The 22,089-nt window shown below is 50.0% G+C and overlaps 1 pseudogene; it reads right to left on the bottom strand.

The window, feature by feature from the left end:
• The window catches only part of LOC141272041 (uncharacterized), a 119,371-nt pseudogene extending 109,028 nt beyond the window's left edge, over nucleotides 1-10,343 (bottom strand).
• Between the last annotated feature and the right edge of the window lie 11,746 nt (nucleotides 10,344-22,089).

Genomic DNA, 22,089 nt, shown 5'->3' with positions numbered 1-22,089 from the left:
GCAAAGTCAGGTCACGGTCCAAAGTCAGAATTCCAGGAGAAAAGCAGATCAGAGCAGAGGGGTAGAGCAAGCAGATAATCAGAACCAGGTCCAAAGTCAGGCAGCAATAAATCAATGAACAGAGCACAGAACTAGGCAAATAGCACCACAAAGCGAATGCTACAATTGGCAGGGATCTGGGTTGAGAGTTCAGCTAAGTAGCAAGGAATTAATTAGCAACTGGGGGCATCTGCAAGAAACCCAACACCTCCCAGTCTCTGATTGGACAAATGAACTGTCAATCAACACACTGACAGCTCAGTACACCCCTGCACCCGATTGGATGACTTAGCTGTCATTTATTCTGCCCATGACACGTCGAGGGGAGGAATCGTGACAAATACGCTGTTCATAGATCCAACTTCCATAACGCTCATTCATGTCTCAGTCACCTAAACTGGCATTGACATCAGCAATACTGCAGATGTTCATTGCTCCGCTGAGCAAACAGACATTAATTCAGATTTTTTATTTCTCTTCACCTTCCAAAAGCCATGTAATATTTATTTTTCCCTCAACGTTGCTGAATTAATGCTAGTTTTAGGTAAAACGAGTTGCAGTTATTACTGACATCATTCACTTTAAATTTACCACTTTACCATATATTGCACAGAGAAAAAAAGCATTTCCACCACTTTTTTTTTATTTTTACGACATTCAAATGACTTGTTGTTCTCTGGGTCAGTACGGATATGTTGGTGCCCAACGTATAAATTTTGCTTTTACTACTTAAAGTAAAAAATGCATTTTCTGAGAGCAATAACTTTCTCAGTTCATAAAATTGTATGAGGATGGGTTTTTCAAGAAGAGTTATGGCTTTTATATTTACCATCTTAGGGTCTATTCCACTTTTTTTAATTCTCATTTTATTCCATTTATTAGCTACTCAGGTCTCTTCATCAGGCATAGTATACCACAAAATCTGAAGAGTCACATATTTATACACAATAAGACACAAAAATAATGCAATAGGTAAGACAGGTGATGGAAAGGAGACTTATTATGGAAGAGATAAACAGTTCTGGCTATAAATATTTTAGCAGTTAATAGATAAGGAGTGTGAAGGTTTTATTGTCCTGCGACCAGGTCCAGTGTTCTGATGGCCTCACAAGTCTGAGGGGCACATTCCTTAGTTGATGTAGAATGACATAATCCATGCGACACATTCATTCCTGCTCTGAAACTGTTAAAGGTCACTATCAGTTTGTATTCTGAGATTCTTCTTCCTCTTTGAGATTTGAAGTTACCTTTTAATACCAATAATTTCATGTCTTTTATGCTGTGATCAGGGAAACAAAAATGCTTGGCTACAGGTAAATCTATTATTTTTTCTTTTATTGTGTGGCGATGATGATTCATCCTTGTCCTAAGTTTTTGCCCTGTCTCCCCTACATAAAGACCCCCAGCTGGACATTTGGTACATATAATTAAGAAAACTAATTTAGATGTGATACAGCTGAACCTGGGATCTTATAGTCATGATGTGAATTGGGGATCTTTATCTTGTCTGTGGTCGTTATAAACAGACAGGTTTTACATTTTTTCTGGTTGCAAGGAAAGGTTCCTGTAGCTGGAGGAGATGACAGGGAACTTTTGACAATGATGCTTCTTAGATTTGGGGGCTGCCTGAAACACAGAAGTGGGGGGTCTGGAAATATGGATTGTAATCGGGCATCTTTTTGTAGTAAGATGGAGCGCCTCCAGATTTGGATTGTAGGGGACTACTAGAGGCACCCAGCTGCTTTCTTGTTTGGGTTTGGGATGATTCCTTGATATTCTGTTGGCTCTTGTAATCTGGTTCTCAATTGCTCTTGGATGGTAGCCCTGATTCAAAAAGGTCTTTCTGAGGCCATCAAGGTGTTTGTCTCTATCCATAGTGTTGGAACATATCCGATTGTATCTGATGGCTTGGCTGTAAACAGTAGAGTTTTTTATGTGTTTTGGATGGAAACTGTCCCATTTAAGGTATGTAGGACGGTCGATTGGTTTCCGGTACAAGGATGTCTCTATTTCATTGTTCTGTAGCTTGATGATGGTGTCCAAAAAGTTACTTTCAGTACAGGAGTAGTTGAGTGTTAGGTTGATGGTGGGATGAAATCGATTAAAGTGTTCATGGAACGTCTTCAGCTGTTGCTCAGACCCCGTCCAGATGATTAAAATATCGTCAATGAAACGATAGTAGGCCAGAGGCCTGATGGGACATGAGGACAAAAAGTCACTTTCAAGCCTGGCCATGAAAAGATTTGCGTACTGTGGATAAACACATCAGACTACATGAAGGAAGCAAACAGACAACTAATGGACACGCGCTACTACAAAAAACTGGAGTCTGACCCTACACAGGACTTTTACAAGGAACTAAACAAGTTGTTATCTTGTCTGCCTGAAGAATCCATAAGAGCCGATGACCTGATACCAGAGAGTCCAAGAATAGGGACATTCTATATGCTCCCCAAAATCCACAAATCTGGAAATCCAGGAAGACCAATTATTTCATGTGTGGGCACCCTTACTGAGCAAGTTTCTGGATGGGTAGAGCGTGTTCTCAAAACACTGGTAAAGAGTACACCCAGCTACATTCAGAACATGACAGACCTACTGAATAAACTAGCAGCAATAGGTCCTCTACCAGAAGGAACCATCCTGGCCACCATGGATGTGGAATCTTTGTATTCTAATATCCCACACCAGGATGGATTAAATGCCTGCAAAATCTTCATAGAAAATACAAGAATTGTTGCTGATTCTGTGGTCAAACTTACAGAATTCATCCTCACCCACAATTACTTTGAATTTGATAACAACATATATCTACAGGAAACTGGTACAGCGATGGGAAGTAAAATGGCTCCACAGTACGCAAATCTTTTCATGGCTAAGCTTGAAAGTGACTTTTTGTCACTCAACTACTCCTGTACTGAAAGTAACTTTTTGGACACCATCATCAAGCTATAGAACAATGAAATAGAGACATCCTTGTACCAGAAACCAATCGACCGTCCTACATACCTTAAAAGTTCCCATCCAAAACACATAAAAAACTCTATTGTTTACAGCCAAGCCATCAGATACAATCGGATATGTTCCAACCCTATGGATAGAGACAAACACCTTGATGGCCTCAGAAAGACCTTTTTGAATCAGGGCTACCATCCAAAAACAATTGAGAACCAGATTACAAGAGCCAACAGAATATCAAGGAATCATCTCCTACATTACAAAACCAAACAAGAAAAAAACCGGGTGCCTCTAGTAGTCACCTACAATCCAAATCTGGAGGCGCTAAGGAGAGCTGCACGGAATCTACAACTCTTACTACAAAAAGATGCCCGATTACAATGCATATTTCCAGAACCCCCACTTCTGTGTTTCAGGCAGCCCTCAAATCTAAGAAGAATCATTGTCAGAAGTTCCCTGTCATCTCCACCAGCTACAGGTACCTTTCCTTGCAACCAGAAAAATGTAAAACCTGTCCGTTTATAACGACCACAGACAAGATAAAGATCCCCAATTCACATCATGACTATAAGATCCCAGGTACGTTCAGCTGTATCACATCTAACGTAGTGTACTTAATTATATGTACCAAATGTCCAGCTGGGGGTCTTTATGTAGGGGAGACAGGGCAAAAACTTAGGACAAGGATGAATCATCATCGACAAACAATAAAAGAAAAAATAATAGATCTACCTGTAGCCAAGCATTTTTGTTCCCCTGATCACAGCATAAAAAACATGAAATTACTGGTATTAAAAGGTAACTTCAAATCTCAGAGAGAAAGGAGAATCTCAGAATATAAACGGATGGTGACCTTTAACACTTTCAGAGCAGGAATGAATGTGTCGCATGGATTTATGTCATTCTACATCAACTAAGGAATGTGCCCCTCAGACCTGTGAGGCCATCACAACACTGGACCTGGTCACAGGACAATAAAACCTTCACACTCCTTATATATTAACTGCTAAAATATTTATAGCCAGAACTGTTTATCTCTTCCATAATAACTCTGCTTTCCATCACCTGTCTTACCTATTGCATTATTTTTGTGTCTTATTGTGTATAAATATGTGATTCTTCAGATTTTGTATTATTCTATGCCTGATGAAGAGACCTGAGTAGTATCGAAAGCTTGCAGTTTGTTACCATCTTTTCGGTTAGCCATTAAAAGGTATCAACCACTGAGGACTCTCAAATCTAAATATTTTTCTATCTACTGGCCAACACTGTACAAGAATATATATTTTCCCTATTCCATTTTTTTCTGGAGGTAAAGTGACCAAAAATCAGCAGTTTTTCAATTTTCATTTTATTTTGCTTCCTGTGTTCACCTTATGGGATAAATATCCCATTATTATTTATTAGTTTACAAACTTACAGATGCACAATGAGTTTTGTATAATTATTTTTTTTTTACTGTTTTTCAAAGTACTATGAATATAAGCCAGTGATTGGTTGTACAAAATACTGTAATACTGTAATTTTTTAATGTACTGTAAACTTGCCAAACGCCTATGAAGATTAGCCACAGTCTGAAATTTCACTTCCCTGGAAAAAAAGCTTTTTGTTGTTCTTTATCCCCATCACCCAAAAGGATGTAAATATATATCCACGGTGGGGACCGCATATGTGGGGGGGGGGGGCTCAGGAGTTGAGACCACTCCAACCATGATAGATGTAGGCTGTGTCACACAGCCGGCATCTGTCTCTAACTGTCTGAAGTGGGTGGAGCTAAGCACCGATTGCTGGTGTTAACCATTTAAGTGCTGCTGTCAAATTCTGACAGCAACATTTAAATGGAGTGGTCGCAAGCAATGCAATCGTGAGGTGCCGATTAGTTATCATGGCAGCTGAGGGGTAAACGACCAATGGCTGCCATACTGGATTTCATAGGAAACCTCCATTTTTGCTATAAGTTGCAATACAATGGTATTGAAGTATATATAAAGAACAGTTAAATGATCCTCCAGGTTCACTTCCTCTAAGGGGACTAAAGAATAAGGTATAACATTTCAAAAAAAGTTTTTAACAATGGAAAAAAAAAGATAAAAACTCAAATATCCTAATTTTCCCCCATAAAAGGGAATCTGTCACCGGGTTTTTGCTATGTCATTTGAGAGCAGCATAATGTAGGCAAAGAGACCCTGAATCCAATGATGCATCACTTAGTTTACTGGGTGTAGCAGTTGTGACACAATTAGAGTAGTTTGACATAGCATGTTGCAGAGCTCACAAAGCTAACCCCGCCACACCACAGCTTTCTATGTACATTGTCGATTGACAGTGAGCTGTTTATCAATGAAGGGGGCATGGTTGGACAACTGCTCACACCAGCACCAGTGATAATCTCCTGGTGATAAAACATTCATTCTATGGAAACAACAGCATACAGTTTAATAAGTGACTCATCGCTGAAATCTGTATCTCAGCTGCTATATCATGCTGTCCTCAGATTACATGGCAAAAACCTGCTAACAGAATCCCTTTACAAGTAACAAAATAAAAAAAAAACATATTTAGAGTTACCATGTCTATAAGAGCCTGGCCTATAAAAATATAAAATTAATTAAACCATATGGTAAACACTGTAAAGAGTAGAGATGAGAGAATCTCTGGCAAGACTGGCCAGGTCAGTATTCTGTGACTGCTGGACAGGATTCCTGTGAATCTCCTTACCTTTCCGTTTTCAGCTCACCGTGCAAAAAAAAAAAAAGGACCATATCCACCAAGTGCACACCATTCATCTCCTTTATGATTCTGGAAGGCTACATTCACACAGCTATGTGAATTTTTAATTCATGAAAAATTGACTGCTTTTTCTCACGTGGCATCCATATTGCCTCCGCGTGGCATCTTTTTTGAATTTGTTTTTTCCTCATCCATTTTTAAAAGCTGAAGGAGTTAGATTGACTGAACTTTTATTTATCCATTGAGTCTTAACAATGAATCAGTGAAAAACAGATGAAGCACCAAGGTAACACTCAAGTACAAAGTAGGTCTTCCGTGTTTCATCAATTTTAGATGGATACCAGCATGTCCTCGGCATTGTGCTCCTGCACAGGCACACGTTTCTGCCCTGCCGAGGGCAGAGAAAAGTATTGTATTGTGCATGCGTAGTGTCTCTATGGTCTTTCCCAGCGCATGTGCATTACAGTACTTTGCTCTGCCCTTGGCAACGCTGAGAAGTGTGCCTGTGCAGGAGCACGATGCAGAGGACACTGTGTGGATGATATAGGACGCTTCAGCCACACAAAGCAAGAAGACAGGAAGCGCCGGTTCAAGAACGACGCCCATCGGACCGGACCGCCCCGTAGGCGAGTATAGTAAATGCTGTTTTTTGTTTTATGGAAAGCGCATTGGGGACATATACAGTGGCATGTGGCACCCCTGGTCAAAATTACTGTTATTGTGAACAGTTAAGCAAATTGAAGATGAAATGATCTCTAAAAGGCCTAAAGTTAAAGATTACACATTTGTTTCCTTTGAATGTTAGGCAAAAAATATATATACAGTACAGACCAAAAGTTTGGACACACCTTCTCATTTAAAGATTTTTCTGTATTTTCATGACTATGAAAATTGTACATTCACAATGAAGGCATCAAAACTATAAATTATCACATGTGGAATTATATACTTAACAAAAAAGTGTGAAACAACTGAAAATATGTCTTATATTCTAGGTTCTTCAAAGTAGCCACCTTTTCCTTTGATGACTGCTTTGCACACTCTTGGCATTCTCTTGATGAGCTTCAAGAGGTAGTCATCGGAAATGGTTTTCACTTCACAGGTGTGCCCTGTCAGGCTTAATAAGTGGGATTTCTTACCTTATAAATGGGGTTGGGACCATCAGTTGTGTTGTGCAGAAGTCTGGTGGATACACAGCTGATAGTCCTACTGAATAGACTGTTAGAATTTGTATTATGGCAAGAAAAAAAGAAGCTAAGTAAAGAAAAACGAGTGGCCATCATTACTTTAAGAAATGTAGGTCAGTCAGTGCCAAAAATTTGGAAAACTTTGAAAGTGTCCCCAAGAGCAGTTGCAAAAACCATCAAGCGCTACAAAGAAACTGGCTCACATGAGGACCGCCCCAGGAAAGGAAGACCAAGAGTCACCTCTGCTTCTGAGGATAAGTTTATCCGAGTCACCAGCCTCAGAAATCGCAGGTTAACAGCAGCTCAGATTAGAGACCAGGTCAATGCCACACAGAGTTCTAGCAGCAGACACATCTCTTCAACAACTGTTAAGAGGAGACTTTGTGCAGCAGGCCTTTATGGTAAAATAGCTGCTAGGAAACCACTGCTAAGGACAGGCAACAAGCAGAAGAGACTTGTTTGGGCTAAAGAACACAAGGAATGGACATTAGACCAGTGGAAATCTGTGCTTTGGTCTGATGAGTCCAAATTTGAGATCTTTGGTTCCAACCACCGTGTCTTTGTGCGACGCAGAAAAGGTGAACGGATGATCTCTACATGCCTGGTTCCCACCGTGAAGCATGGAGGAGGAGGTGTGATGGTGTGGGGGTGCTTTGCTGGTGACATTGTTGGGGATTTATTCAAAATTGAAGGCATACTGAACCAGCATGGCTACCACAGCATCTTGCAGCGGCATGCCATTCCATCTAGTTTGCGTTTAGTTGGACCATCATTTATTTTTCAACAGGACAATGACCCCAAACACACCTCCAGGCTGTGTAAGGGCTATTTGACCAAGAAGGAGAGTGATGGGGTGCTATGCCAGATGACCTGGCCTCCACAGTCACCAGACCTGAACCCAATCGAGATGGTTTGGGGTGAGCTGGACCGCAGAGTGAAGGCAAAAGGGCCAACAAGTGCTAAGCATCTCTGGGAACTCCTTCAAGATTGTTGGAAGACCATTTCCGGTGACTACCTCTTGAAGTTCATCAAGAGAATGGCAAGAGTGTGCAAAGCAGTCATCAAAGCAAAAGGTGGCTACTTTGAAGAACCTAGAATATAAGACATATTTTCAGTTGTTTCACACTTTTTTGTTAAGTATATAATTCCACATGTGTTAATTCATAGTTTTGATGCCTTCAGTGTGAATGTACAATTTTCATAGTCATGAAAATAAGAAAAATCTTTAAATGAGAAGGTGTGTCCAAACTTTTGGTCTGTACTGTATATACTGTATATATTTTAATTTTTTTAATTTTTTTTACATTTTAAAAATTACAAAAAGGAAAATGGGTTGATGCAAAAGTTTGAGCACCCTTGAAGATGTTTATGCTCATTTAACTTTGACCATGGTTTCAGACCTTAAATTGCCTGTTAGGGTTGTTCACTATCATCGATAGGAAAGGCCAGGTGATGCAAATTTCCCAGTTTTATAAAAACCCATCCTCTTCTAACCTTGTGCCAAAAAACAGCAGCCATGGGTTCTTCTAAGCAGGTGTCTAGCACTCTGAAAATGAAAATGGTGGAGGCCCACAAAGCAGAAGGCTATAAAAAGATAGCAAAGCGTTTTCAAGTTGCCCTTTCCTCAGTCCGAAATGTAATTAAGAAATGGCAGTAAACAGGAACACTAGAGGTCAGGATAAAGTCTGGAGGACCAAGCAAAATTTCAGTGAGAGTTGCTCGTAGGATTGCTAAAGAAGCAAATCAGAAACCCCCGTTTGACTGCAAAAGACCTTCAGAAAGATTTAGCAGATTCTGGAGTTGTGGTACATCATTCTACTGTTCAGAGACAGCTGCATAAGTATGACCTTCATGAAAGATTCATCAGAAGAAAACCTCTCCTGCATCTTCACCATAAAATTCAGCGTCAGAAGTATGCAAAAGAACATCTAAACAAGCCTGATGCATTTTGGAAACAAGTCCTGTGGATGAGGTTAAAATAGAACTCTTTCAATGATAAAAGGTATGTGTGGAAAATAAGGGCATAGAATTTCAGGAAAAGAACATCTTGGCAACTATTAAGCATGTGGGTTGATCAATCATGCTTTGGGGTTGTGTTACAGCCATTGGCACGGAGAACATTTCACGGGTAGAGGGAAGAATGGATTCAATGAAATGAATTCTTGATGCAAACAGAACACCATCTGTGAAAAAAAAAATTTGAAGTTGAAAAAAGGATGGCTTCTACAAATGGATAATGATCCTAAACACACGTCAAAATCCACAATAGTCTACCTCAAAAGGCGTAAGCTGAAGGTTTTACAATGGCACGCACAGTCCCCTGATCTGAACATCATTGAAAATTTGTGGCTAGACCTCAAAATAGCAGTGCATGCCCAGGAATCTCACAGAACTGGAAGAATTTTCCAAGGAAGAATGGATGAAAATCCCTCAAACAAGAAATGAAAGACTCTTGGCTGCCTACAAAAAGCATTTACAAGCTGTGATACTTTTAAAAAGGGATGCTACTAGGTACTAACCATGCAGGGTGCCAAAACATTTGCATTGGCCCATTTTCCTTTTTGTAATTTTTAAAAAGTAAAAGATGAAAATATATATATATATTTTTTGCTTAAAATACAAAGGAAATGTGTCATCTCTACCTTCAGGCCTTATAGAGATCATTTCATCGTCAACTTGCTTAACTGTTCACAATAACAGTAATTTTGACCAGGGGTGCCCAAACTTTTGCATGCCACTGTAGGCCGCATACTAGAATACTGTATATGATGGTTTACAGGTGCTGGCCCTACTTTATATAGGAAAAACCTGGTGACAGGTTCCCTTCAATAAATATTAAAAATAATTTTGTCAATGTCTAAACGGCTTCCTGTGAACGGGTTCCTTCTCTTTCCAGCTTCTCTTCAGGCTTCAAAAAGGAGAAAAGAGAAAACAAAGGAGAGGTTGGAGGAAAAACACAACTATAAGGTGCAACTGCCCTTACTGAGGGGTGAAATCTATGCCTCAGGATATGAGAACCCACAGCGAGGTGCGACACACTGGTTATAGCCGGAGCACACGACTGCGAAGAGGACTATGGTTCTGTCAGCTCACAACACCTAATGACTGCAGATATATATATACGTCTGCTCCTCTCTATAATGTATCCATTCATATTATCACTAATCTGATTGGTCCAATGTCCCATTACATCGTATCGCAGCCATCACAGAACAGTTCCCCACCCGGGGGCGACTCCTCAGGCTATAATACATCAGTGTCTGTCTGTAACTGCGAATAACTGCTCTTCTATCAAATACTGCAACAGGAGTAATGCCCCCTGCCCCCAGTAATGGGGAATCTCCACATACCTCCACCTGCAGAGCCGCCACCACATATATGGCTGTTCTGTGTGCACAGGACCTGTGATGAGGTCACAGGAGGGGAGGAGTCAGGGGTCACATGATCAGGGGCCTCAGTGGATGCAGGACTCTGCTGTGCTGGTTGTCATGGTGCTGGATGAGGTGAAGGTTATGTGTGGGGTCAGGAGGGGTTTACAGTGTGGATGTAGCAGAGCCGTGTGTGTACGAGGTGTACGGAGCGGAGCCGCGTGTGTACGAGGTGTACGGAGCAGAGCCGTGTGTGTACGAGGTGTACGGAGCGGAGCTGTGTGTATACGAGGTGTACGGAGCGGAGCCGCGTGTGTACGAGGTGTACAGAGCGGAGCCGCTTGTGTACGAGGTGTACGGAGCGGAGCCGTGCGTGTACGAGGTGTACGGAGCGGAGCCGTGCGTGTACGAGGTGTACGGAGCGGAGCCGTGCGTGTACGAGGTGTACGGAGCAGAGCCGCGTGTGTACGAGGTGTACGGAGCGGAGCCGCGTGTGTACGAGGTGTACGGAGCGGAGCCACATGTGTACGAGGTGTACGGAGCGGAGCTGTGTGTATACGAGGTGTACGGAGGGGAGCCGTGTGTGTACGAGGTGTACGGAGCCGCGCGTGTACGAGGTTTACGGAGCGGAGCCGTGTGTATACGAGGTGTACGGAGCAGAGCCGTGTGTGTACGAGGTGTACGGAGCGGAGCCACGTGTGTACGAGGTGTACGGAGCGGAGCCGTGTGTGTACGAGGTGTACGGAGCGGAGCCACGTGTGTACGAGGTGTACGGAGCGGAGCCGCGTGTGTACGAGGTGTACGGAGCGGAGCCGCGTGTGGACGAGGTGTACGGAGCGGAGCCGCGTGTGTACGAGGTGTACGGAGCGGAGCCGCGTGTGTACGAGGTGTACGGAGCGGAGCCGCGTGTGTACGAGGTGTACGGAGCAGAGCAGCGTGTGTACGAGGTGTACGGAGCAGAGCCGTGCGTGTACGAGGTGTACAGACTGGAGCCGTGTGTGCAAGAGGTGTACGGAGCGGAGCTGTGTGTATACGAGGTGTACGGAGGGGAGCCGTGTGTGTACGAGGTGTACGGAGCCGCGCGTGTACGAGGTGTACGGAGCGGAGCCGTGTGTATACGAGGTGTACGGAGGGGAGCCGCGTGTGTACGAGGTGTACGTAGCGGAGCCGTGTGTGGACGAGGTGTACGGAGTGGAGCCGTGTGTGTACGAGGTGTACAGACTGGAGCCGTGTGTGCAAGAGGTGTACGGAGCGGAGCCGTGTGTGCACGAGGTGTACGGAGGGGAGCCGTGTGTGTACGAGGTGTACGGAGCGGAGCCGTGTGTGTACGAGGTGTACGGAGCGGAGCTTTGTGTGCACGAGGTGTACGGAGCGGAGCCGTGTGTGTACGAGGTGTACAGATTGGAGCCGTGTGTGTACATGGTGTACGGAGGGGAGCCGTGTGTGTACGAGGTGTACGGAGCGGAGCCGTGTGTGGACGAGGTGTACGGAGTGGAGCCGTGTGTGTACGAGGTGTACAGACTGGAGCCGTGTGTGCAAGAGGTGTACGGAGCGGAGCCGTGTGTGCACGAGGTGTACGGAGGGGAGCCGTGTGTGTACGGAGCGGAGCCGTGTGTGTACGAGGTGTACGGAGCGGAGCTTTGTGTGCACGAGGTGTACGGAGCGGAGCCGTGTGTGTACGAGGTGTACAGATTGGAGCCGTGTGTGTACATGGTGTACGGAGGGGAGCCGTGTGTGTACGAGGTGTACGGAGCGGAGCCGCACGTGTACGAGGTGTACGGAGCGGAGACGCACGTGTATACGAGGTGTACGGAGGAGAGCCGTGTGTGTACGAGGCGTACGGAGCGGAGCCGCGCGTGTACGAGGCGTACGGAGCGGAGCCGCGCATGTACGGAGCGGAGCCGCGCGTGTACGAGGCGTACGGAGCGGAGCGTGTACGAGGCATACGGAGCGGAGCGTGTACGAGGCGTGCGGAGCGGCGCGTGTACGAGACGTACGGAGCGGAGCGGCGCGTGTACGAGGCGTACGGAGCGGAGCCGCGCGAGTACGAGGCGTACGGAGCGGAGCCGCGCGTGTACGAGGCGTGCGGAGCGGAGCCGCGCGTGTACGAGGCGTGCGGAGCGGACCGCGCGTGTACGAGGCGTACGGAGCGGAGCCGCGCGTGTACGAGGTGTACGGATGGGAGCCGCGTGTGTACGAGGTGTGTGGAGCGGAGCCGTGTGTGTACGAGGTGTACGGAGCCACGCGTGTACGAGGTGTACGGAGCGGAGCCGCGTGTGTACGAGGTGTACGCAGCGCAGCCGTGTGTGTACGAGGTGTACGGAGCGCAGCCGTGTGTGTACGAGGTGTACGGAGCGCAGCCGTGTGTGTACGAGGTGTACGGAGGGAAGCCGTGTGTGTACGAAGCGTACGAAGCGGAGCCGCGTGTGTACGAGGTGTGCGGAGCGGAGCCGTGTGTGTATGAGGTGTACGGAGCGGAGCTGTGTGTATACGAGGTGTATGGAGGGGAGCCGTGTGTGTACGAGGCGTACGAAGCGGAGCCGCGTGTGTACGAGGTGTGCGGAGCGGAGCCGTGTGTGTATAAAGTGTACGGAGCGGAGCCGCGTGTATACGAGGTGTACGGAGGGGAGCCGTGTGTGTACGAGGTGTACGGAGCCGCGCGTGTACGAGGTGTACGGAGCGGAGCCGTGTGTATACGAGGTGTACGGAGGGGAGCCGTGTGTGTACGGAGTGGAGCCGTGTGTGTACGAGGTGTACAGACTGGAGCCGTGTGTGCAAGAGGTGTACGGAGCGGAGCCGCGTGTATACGAGGTGTACGGAGGGGAGCCGTGTGTGTACGAGGTGTATGGAGCCGCGCGTGTACGAGGTGTACGGAGGGGAGCCGTGTGTGGACGAGGTGTACGGAGTGGAGCCGTGTGTGTACGAGGTGTACAGACTGGAGCCGTGTGTGCAGGAGGTGTACGGAGCGGAGCCGTGTGTGCACGAGGTGTACGGAGGGGAGCCGTGTGTGTATGAGGTGTACGGAGCGGAGCCGTGTGTGTACGAGGTGTACGGAGCGGAGCTTTGTGTGCACGAGGTGTACGGAGCGGAGCCGTGTGTGTACGAGGTGTACAGATTGGAGCCGTGTGTGTACATGGTGTACGGAGGGGAGCCGTGTGTGTACGAGGCGTGCGGAGCCGCGCGTGTACGAGGCGTACGGAGCGGAGCCGCGCGTGTACGAGGCGTACGGAGCGGAGCCGTGCGTGTACGAGGCGTACGGAGCGGAGCGTGTACGAGGCGTACGGAGCGGAGCGGCGCGTCTACGAGGCGTACGGAGCGGCGCGTGTACGAGACGTACGGAGCGGAGCGGCGCGTGTACGAGGCGTACGGAGCGGAGCCGCACGTGTACGAGGCGTACGGAGCGGAGCCGCGCGTGTACGAGGCGTACGGAGGGGAGCCGCGCGTGTACGAGGTGTGCGGAGCGGAACCGCGCGTGTACGAGGCGTGCGGAGCCGCGCGTTGTACGAGGCGTACGGAGCGGAGCCGCGCGTGTACGAGGTGTACGGATGGGAGCCGCGTGTGTACGAGGTGTGTGGAGCGGAGCCATGTGTGTACGAGGTGTACGGAGCCGCGCGTGTACGAGGTGTACGGAGCGGAGCCGCGTGTGTACGAGGTGTACGGAGCGCAGCCGTGTGTGTACGAGGTGTACGAAGCGCAGCCGTGTGTGTACGAGGTGTACGGAGCGCAGCCGTGTGTGTACGAGGTGTACGGAGGGAAGCCGTGTGTGTACGAGGCGTACGAAGCGGAGCCGCGTGTGTACGAGGTGTGCGGAGCTGAGCCGTGTGTGTATGAGATGTACGGAGCGGAGCTGTGTGTATACGAGGTGTATGGAGGGGAGCCGTGTGTGTACAAGGTGTACGGAACCGCGCGTGTACGAGGTGTACGGAGCGGAGCCGTGTGTATACGAGGTGTACGGAGGGGAGCCGTGTGTGTACGAGGTGTACGGAGTGGAGCCGTGTGTGTACGAGGTGTACAGACTGGAGCCGTGTGTGCAAGAGGTGTACGGAGCGGAGCCGTGTGTGCACGAGGTGTACGGAGGGGAGCCGTGTGTGTACGAGGTGTACGGAGCGGAGCCGTGTGTGCACGAGGTGTACGGAGCGGAGCCGTGTGTGTACGAGGTGTACAGATTGGAGCCGTGTGTGTACATGGTGTACGGAGGGGAGCCGTGTGTGTACGGAGCGGAGCCGCGCGTGTACGAGGTTTACGGAGCGGAGCCGCACGTGTACGAGGTGTACGGAGCGGAGCCGTGTGTATACGAGGTGTACGGAGGGGAGCCGTGTGTATACGAGGTGTACGGAGCGGAGCCGCGCGTGTACGAGGCGTACGGAGCGGAGCCGCGCGTGTACGAGGCGTACGGAGCGGAGCCACGCGTGTACGAGGCGTACGGAGCGGAGCCGCGCGTGTACGAGGCGTACGGAGCGGAGCCGCGCGTGTACGAGGCGTACGGAGCGGCGCGTGTACGAGGCGTACGGAGCGGCGCATGTACGAGGCGTACGGAGCGGCGCATGTACGAGGCGTACGGAGCGGAGCCGCGCGTGTACGAGGCGTACGGAGGGGAGCCACGCGTGTACAAGGCGTACGGAGGGGAGCCGTGTGTGTACGAAGCGTACGAAGCGGAGCCGCGTGTGTACGAGGTGTGCGGAGCGGAGCCGTGTGTGTATGAGGTGTACGGAGCGGAGCTGTGTGTATACGAGGTGTATGGAGGGGAGCCGTGTGTGTACGAGGCGTACGAAGCGGAGCCGCGTGTGTACGAGGTGTGCGGAGCGGAGCCGTGTGTGTATAAGGTGTACGGAGCGGAGCCGCGTGTATACGAGGTGTACGGAGGGGAGCCGTGTGTGTACGAGGTGTACGGAGCCGCGCGTGTACGAGGTGTACGGAGCGGAGCCGTGTGTATACGAGGTGTACGGAGGGGAGCCGTGTGTGTACGGAGTGGAGCCGTGTGTGTACGAGGTGTACAGACTGGAGCCGTGTGTGCAAGAGGTGTACGGAGCGGAGCTGTGTGTATACGAGGTGTACGGAGGGGAGCCGTGTGTGTACGAGGTGTATGGAGCCGCGCGTGTACGAGGTGTACGGAGCGGAGCCGTGTGTATACGAGGTGTACGGAGGGAAGCCGTGTGTGTACGAGGCGTACGAAGCGGAGCCGCGTGTGTACGAGGTGTGCGGAGCGGAGCCGTGTGTGTATGAGGTGTACGGAGCGGAGCTGTGTGTATACGAGGTGTATGGAGGGGAGCCGTGTGTGTACAAGGTGTACGGAGCCGCGCGTGTACGAGGTGTACGGAGCGGAGCCGTGTGTATACGAGGTGTACGGAGGGGAGCCGTGTGTGTACGAGGTGTACGGAGTGGAGCCGTGTGTGTACGAGGTGTACAGACTGGAGCCGTGTGTGCAAGAGGTGTACGGAGCGGAGCCGTGTGTGCACGAGGTGTACGGAGGGGAGCCGTATGTGTACAAGGTGTACGGAGCGGAGCCGTCTGTGTACGAGGTGTACGGAGCGGAGCCGTGTGTGCACGAGGTGTACGGAGCGGAGCCGTGTGTGTACGAGGTGTACAGATTGGAGCCGTGTGTGTACATGGTGTACGGAGGGGAGCCGTGTGTGTACGGAGCGGAGCCGCGCGTGTACGAGGTTTACGGAGCGGAGCCGCACGTGTACGAGGTGTGTGGAGCGGAGCCGTGTGTGTACGAGGTGTACGGAGCCGCGCGTGTACGAGGTGTACGGAGCGGAGCCGCGTGTGTACGAGGTGTACGGAGCGCAGCCGTGTGTGTACGAGGTGTACGAAGCGCAGCCGTGTGTGTACGAGGTGTACGGAGCGCAGCCGTGTGTGTACGAGGTGTACGGAGGGAAGCCGTGTGTGTACGAGGCGTACGAAGCGGAGCCGCGTGTGTACGAGGTGTGCGGAGCGGAGCCGTGTGTGTATGAGATGTACGGAGCGGAGCTGTGTGTATACGAGGTGTATGGAGGGGAGCCGTGTGTGTACAAGGTGTACGGAACCGCGCGTGTACGAGGTGTACGGAGCGGAGCCGTGTGTATACGAGGTGTACGGAGGGGAGCCGTGTGTGTACGAGGTGTACGGAGTGGAGCCGTGTGTGTACGAGGTGTACAGACTGGAGCCGTGTGTGCAAGAGGTGTACGGAGCGGAGCCGTGTGTGCACGAGGTGTACGGAGGGGAGCCGTGTGTGTACGAGGTGTACGGAGCGGAGCCGTGTGTGCACGAGGTGTACGGAGCGGAGCCGTGTGTGTACGAGGTGTACAGATTGGAGCCGTGTGTGTACATGGTGTACGGAGGGGAGCCGTGTGTGTACGGAGCGGAGCCGCGCGTGTACGAGGTTTACGGAGCGGAGCCGCACGTGTACGAGGTGTACGGAGCGGAGCCGTGTGTATACGAGGTGTACGGAGGGGAGCCGTGTGTATACGAGGTGTACGGAGCGGAGCCGCGCGTGTACGAGGCGTACGGAGCGGAGCCGCGCGTGTACGAGGCGTACGGAGCGGAGCCGCACGTGTACGAGGCGTACGGAGCGGAGCCGCGCGTGTACGAGGCGTACGGAGCGGCGCGTGTACGAGGCGTACGGAGCGGAGCGGCACATGTACGAGGCGTACGGAGCGGAGCCGCGCGTGTACGAGGCGTACGGAGGGGAGCCACGCGTGTACGAGGCGTACGGAGCGGAGCCGTGTGTATACGAGGTGTACGGAGGGGAGCCGTGTGTGTACGAAGCGTACGAAGCGGAGCCGCGTGTGTACGAGGTGTGCGGAGCGGAGCCGTGTGTGTATGAGGTGTACGGAGCGGAGCTGTGTGTATACGAGGTGTATGGAGGGGAGCCGTGTGTGTACGAGGCGTACGAAGCGGAGCCGCGTGTGTACGAGGTGTGCGGAGCGGAGCCGTGTGTGTATAAGGTGTACGGAGCGGAGCCGCGTGTATACGAGGTGTACGGAGGGGAGCCGTGTGTGTACGAGGTGTACGGAGCCGCGCGTGTACGAGGTGTACGGAGCGGAGCCGTGTATACGAGGTGTACGGAGGGGAGCCGTGTGTGTACGGAGTGGAGCCGTGTGTGTACGAGGTGTACAGACTGGAGCCGTGTGTGCAAGAGGTGTACGGAGCGGAGCTGTGTGTATACGAGGTGTACGGAGGGGAGCCGTGTGTGTACGAGGTGTATGGAGCCGCGCGTGTACGAGGTGTACGGAGCGGAGCCGTGTGTATACGAGGTGTACGGAGGGAAGCCGTGTGTGTACGAGGCGTACGAAGCGGAGCCGCGTGTGTACGAGGTGTGCGGAGCGGAGCCGTGTGTGTATGAGGTGTACGGAGCGGAGCTGTGTGTATACGAGGTGTATGGAGGGGAGCCGTGTGTGTACAAGGTGTACGGAGCCGCGCGTGTACGAGGTGTACGGAGCGGAGCCGTGTGTATACGAGGTGTACGGAGGGGAGCCGTGTGTGTACGAGGTGTACGGAGTGGAGCCGTGTGTGTACGAGGTGTACAGACTGGAGCCGTGTGTGCAAGAGGTGTACGGAGCGGAGCCGTGTGTGCACGAGGTGTACGGAGGGGAGCCGTGTGTGTACAAGGTGTACGGAGCGGAGCCGTGTGTGTACGAGGTGTACGGAGCGGAGCCGTGTGTGCACGAGGTGTACGGAGCGGAGCCGTGTGTGTACGAGGTGTACAGATTGGAGCCGTGTGTGTACATGGTGTACGGAGGGGAGCCGTGTGTGTACGGAGCGGAGCCGCGCGTGTACGAGGTTTACGGAGCGGAGCCGCACGTGTACGAGGTGTACGGAGCGGAGCCGTGTGTATACGAGGTGTACGGAGGGGAGCCGTGTGTATACGAGGTGTACGGAGCGGAGCCGCGCGTGTACGAGGCGTACGGAGCGGAGCCGCGCGTGTACGAGGCGTACGGAGCGGAGCCGCGCGTGTACGAGGCGTACGGAGCGGCGCGTGTACGAGGTGTACGGAGCGGAGCCGTGTGTATACGAGGTGTACGGAGCGGAGCCGTGTGTATACGAGGTGTACGGAGCGGAGCCGTGTGTATACGAGGTGTACGGAGTGGAGCCGTGTGTGTACGAGGTGTACAGACTGGAGCCGTGTGTGCAAGAGGTGTACGGAGCGGAGCCGTTTGTGCACGAGGTGTACGGAGGGGAGCCGTGTGTGTACGAGGTGTACGGAGGGGAGCCGTGTGTGTACGAGGTGTGCGGAGCGGAGCCATGTGTGTACGAGGTGTACGGCGCGGAGCCGTGTGTGTACGAGGTGTACGGAGCGGAGCCGTGTGTGCACGAGGTGTACGGAGCGGAGCCGTGTGTGTACGAGGTGTACAGATTGGAGCCGTGTGTGTACATGGTGTACGGAGGGGAGCCGTGTGTGTACGAGGTGTACGGAGCGGAGCCGCGCGTGTACGAGGTTTACGGAGCGGAGCCGCACGTGTACGAGGTGTACGGAGCGGAGCCGTGTGTATACGAGGTGTACGGAGGGGAGAAGTGTGTGTACGAGGTGTACGGAGTGGAGCCGTGTGTGTACGAGGTGTACAGATTGGAGCCGTGTGTGCAAGCGGTGTATGGAGCGGAGCCGTGTGTGCACGAGGTGTACGGAGGGGAGCCGTGTGTGTACGAGGTGTACGGAGCGGAGCCGTGTGTGTACGAGGTGTACGGAGCGGAGCCGTGTGTGCACGAGGTGTACGGAGCGGAGCCGTGTGTGTATGAGGTGTACAGATTGGAGCCGTGTGTGTACATGGTGTACGGAGGGGAGCCGTGTGTGTACGAGGTGTACGGAGCGGAACCGCGCGTGTACGAGGTTTACGGAGCGGAGCCGCACGTGTACGAGGTGTACGGAGCGGAGCCGCACATGTACGAGATGTACGGAGGGGAGCCGCGCGTGTACGATGTGTACGGAGGGGAGCCGCGCGTGTACGAGGTGTACAGAGCGGAGCCGCGTGTGTACGAGGTGTACAGATTGGAGCCATGTGTGTACAAGTTGTACGGAGTGGAGCCATTTGCACAACGTGTACGGCGCTGTGTGTGTACGACGTGTGCCGAGCCGTGTGTGTATGACTTATACAGAGCATAGCATTGGGTGTATGACATGTATGGAGTATGAGTGTGATGTGTCGGGAGTGGAGCCGTGCATGTATGGACGATGTACAGTGCTGGCCAAAAGTATTGGCACCCCTGCAATTCTGTCAGATAATACTCAGTTTCTTCCTGAAAATGATTGCAATCACAAATTCTTTGGTATTATTCTCTTCATTTAATTTGCTTGCAAGGAAAAAAAACAAAAGAGAATGAAGCAAAAATCAAATCATTGATCATTTCACACAAAACTCCAAAAAAGGGCCGGACAAAAGTATTGGCACCCTCAGCCTAATACTTTCACAACCTTTAGCCAAAACAACTCCAAACAACCGCTTCCGGTAACCATCAATGAGTTTCTTACAATGCTCTGCTGGAATTGTAGACCATTCTTCTTTGGCAAACTGCTCCAGGTCCCTGATATTTGAAGGGTGCCTTCTCCAAACTGCCATTTTGAGATCTCTCCACAGGTGTTCTATGGGATTCAGGTCTGGACTCATTGCTGGCCTCCTTAGAAGTCTCCAGTGCTTTCTCTCAAACCATTTTATAGTGCTTTTGGAAGTGTGTTTTGGGTCATTGTCCTGCTGAAAGACCCATGACCTCTGCGGGAGACCCAGCTTTCTCACACTGGGCCCTACATTATGCTGCAAAATTTGTTGGTAGTCTTCAGACTTCATAATGCCATGCACACGGTCAAGCAGTCCAGTGCCAGAGGCAGCAAAGCAACCCCAAAACATCAGGGAACCTCCGCCATGTTTGACTGTAGGGACCGTGTTCTTTTCTTTGAATGCCTCTTTTTTTTCCTGTACACTCTATGTTGATGCTTTTTCCCAAAAAGCTCTACTTTTGTCTCATCTGACCAGAGAACATTCTTCCAAAACATTTTAGGCTTTCTCAGGTAAGTTTTGGCAAACTCCAGCCTGGCTTTTTTATGTCTCAGGGTAAGAAGTGGGGTCTTCCTGGGTATCCTACCATACAGTCCCTTTTCATTCAGACGCCGATGGATAGTATGGGTTGACGCTGTCGTACCCTCGGACTGCAGGGCTGCTTGAACTTGTTTGGATGTTAGTCAAGGTTCTTTATACACCATCCGCACAATCTTGCGTTGAAATCTCTCGTCAATTTTTCTTTTCCGTCCACATCTAGGGAGGTTAGCCACAGTGCCATGGGCTTTAAACTTCTTGATGACACTGCGTCCATCTCCAAAGACACAGGAACATTCAGGTCTTTGGAGATGGACTTGTAGCATTGAGATTGCTCATGGTTCCTCACAATTTGGTTTCTCAAGTCCTCAGACAGTTCTTTGGTCTTTCTTTTCTCCTTGCTCAATGGAGCATGGAGGCCTGGACGCCTTTCTTGAGAACAATAAAATTACATTTTATGCTTATTGATAGTTAATTAATCCAGGGATTTAATCTGACTGCCAGATTGGAGTCGGGAAGTGAATTTTTCCTCAATGATGTAAATTGGCCTATACCGCTTGGTTTTTTTTTGCCTTCCCCTGGATCAACGCTGCGGAATAGCTGCAGTGCACAAGAAATAGGCTGAACTGGATGGACGCTTGTCTTTTTTCGGCCTTATAAACTATGTAACTATGTGGTACACACAAGGACACAGGACAGAGGTTGAGTCAACTTTAATCCATGTTAACTGGCTGCAAGTGTGATTTAGTTATTGCCAACACCTGTTAGGTGCCACAGGTAAGTTACAGGTGCTGTTAATTACACGAATTAGAGAAGCATCACATGATTTTTCAAACGGTGCCAATACTTTTGTCCACCCCCTTTTTTAGGTTTGGTGTGGAATTATATCCAATTTGGCTTTAGGACCATTCTTTTTGTGTTTTTTTCATTGAAGACAAATTAAATGAAGAGAATAATACCAAAGAATTTGTGATTGCAATCATTTTCAGGAAGAAACTGAGTATTATCTGACAGAATTGCAGGGGTGCCAATACTTTTGGCCAGCACTGTATGCACGATGTGTATGACATGTACGGAGCAGTTAAATTATTGAGACAATCCAGACCAGTGTCCCTTTGACAGATGATGAGGCCATAGGGACTGACAGTAGGAGCCAGAGAGGCAACAGAATGGGCTAGATGGCATCTCTACTGTTACAAAGACTCCAAACATTCAAGGCCGCAGTTGAATTATTGAGACAACCCAGACCAGTGTCCCTGACAGACATTGTGGACATTGAGAGTGATGGTAGTTGACAGCAAGGCAATAAAATGGGCCAAATGGCACATGTGCCCTATACAGCTGGAGATACTGCAAAAATGGGTCAGAAACTTACGTTCTCTGGATGAGTTGACGTTCCGTTTCAGATAATCAAGATCCTCCGAGATGGTGGTTTCACTTCAAGAACGACAGACCCTTGTCTCCCCTTGTATGAAAAGAGATAGCAATGGTGCATCTCTAAGAAGGATGGGATGCCCACCTGAAAGGCGAGAGTGAGGGGGACATGGTCTCAGAAAGAGCGCGAAACTCTTGTTGTTCAAAGAGCACTCTTTCACTTTTATCCATCCAAGTGAAAGCCGTGAGGATCATGTCCGATAATCAGACGACATTATCCTATATAAACCACCAGGGGGGTACAAGACCCATGCCACTCTAACTGAAGGTGGCATCAATCTTTATATGGGCAGAGACCAGATTGAAATGGTTGACAGCGGTGCAGGACAAGGGGAGCTCCGATCAAACTCTGATCAAAGAATCAGCATA

The sequence above is a fragment of the Phyllobates terribilis genome, unplaced genomic scaffold (assembly GCF_046119375.1).
Source record: "Phyllobates terribilis strain yellow unplaced genomic scaffold, ASM4611937v1 Scaffold_5__5_contigs__length_657084704, whole genome shotgun sequence".
NCBI lineage: Eukaryota > Metazoa > Chordata > Amphibia > Anura > Dendrobatidae > Phyllobates > Phyllobates terribilis.
Note: the sequence above shows the minus strand (reverse complement) of the source record. Positions and strands in the feature narration are given on the sequence as shown.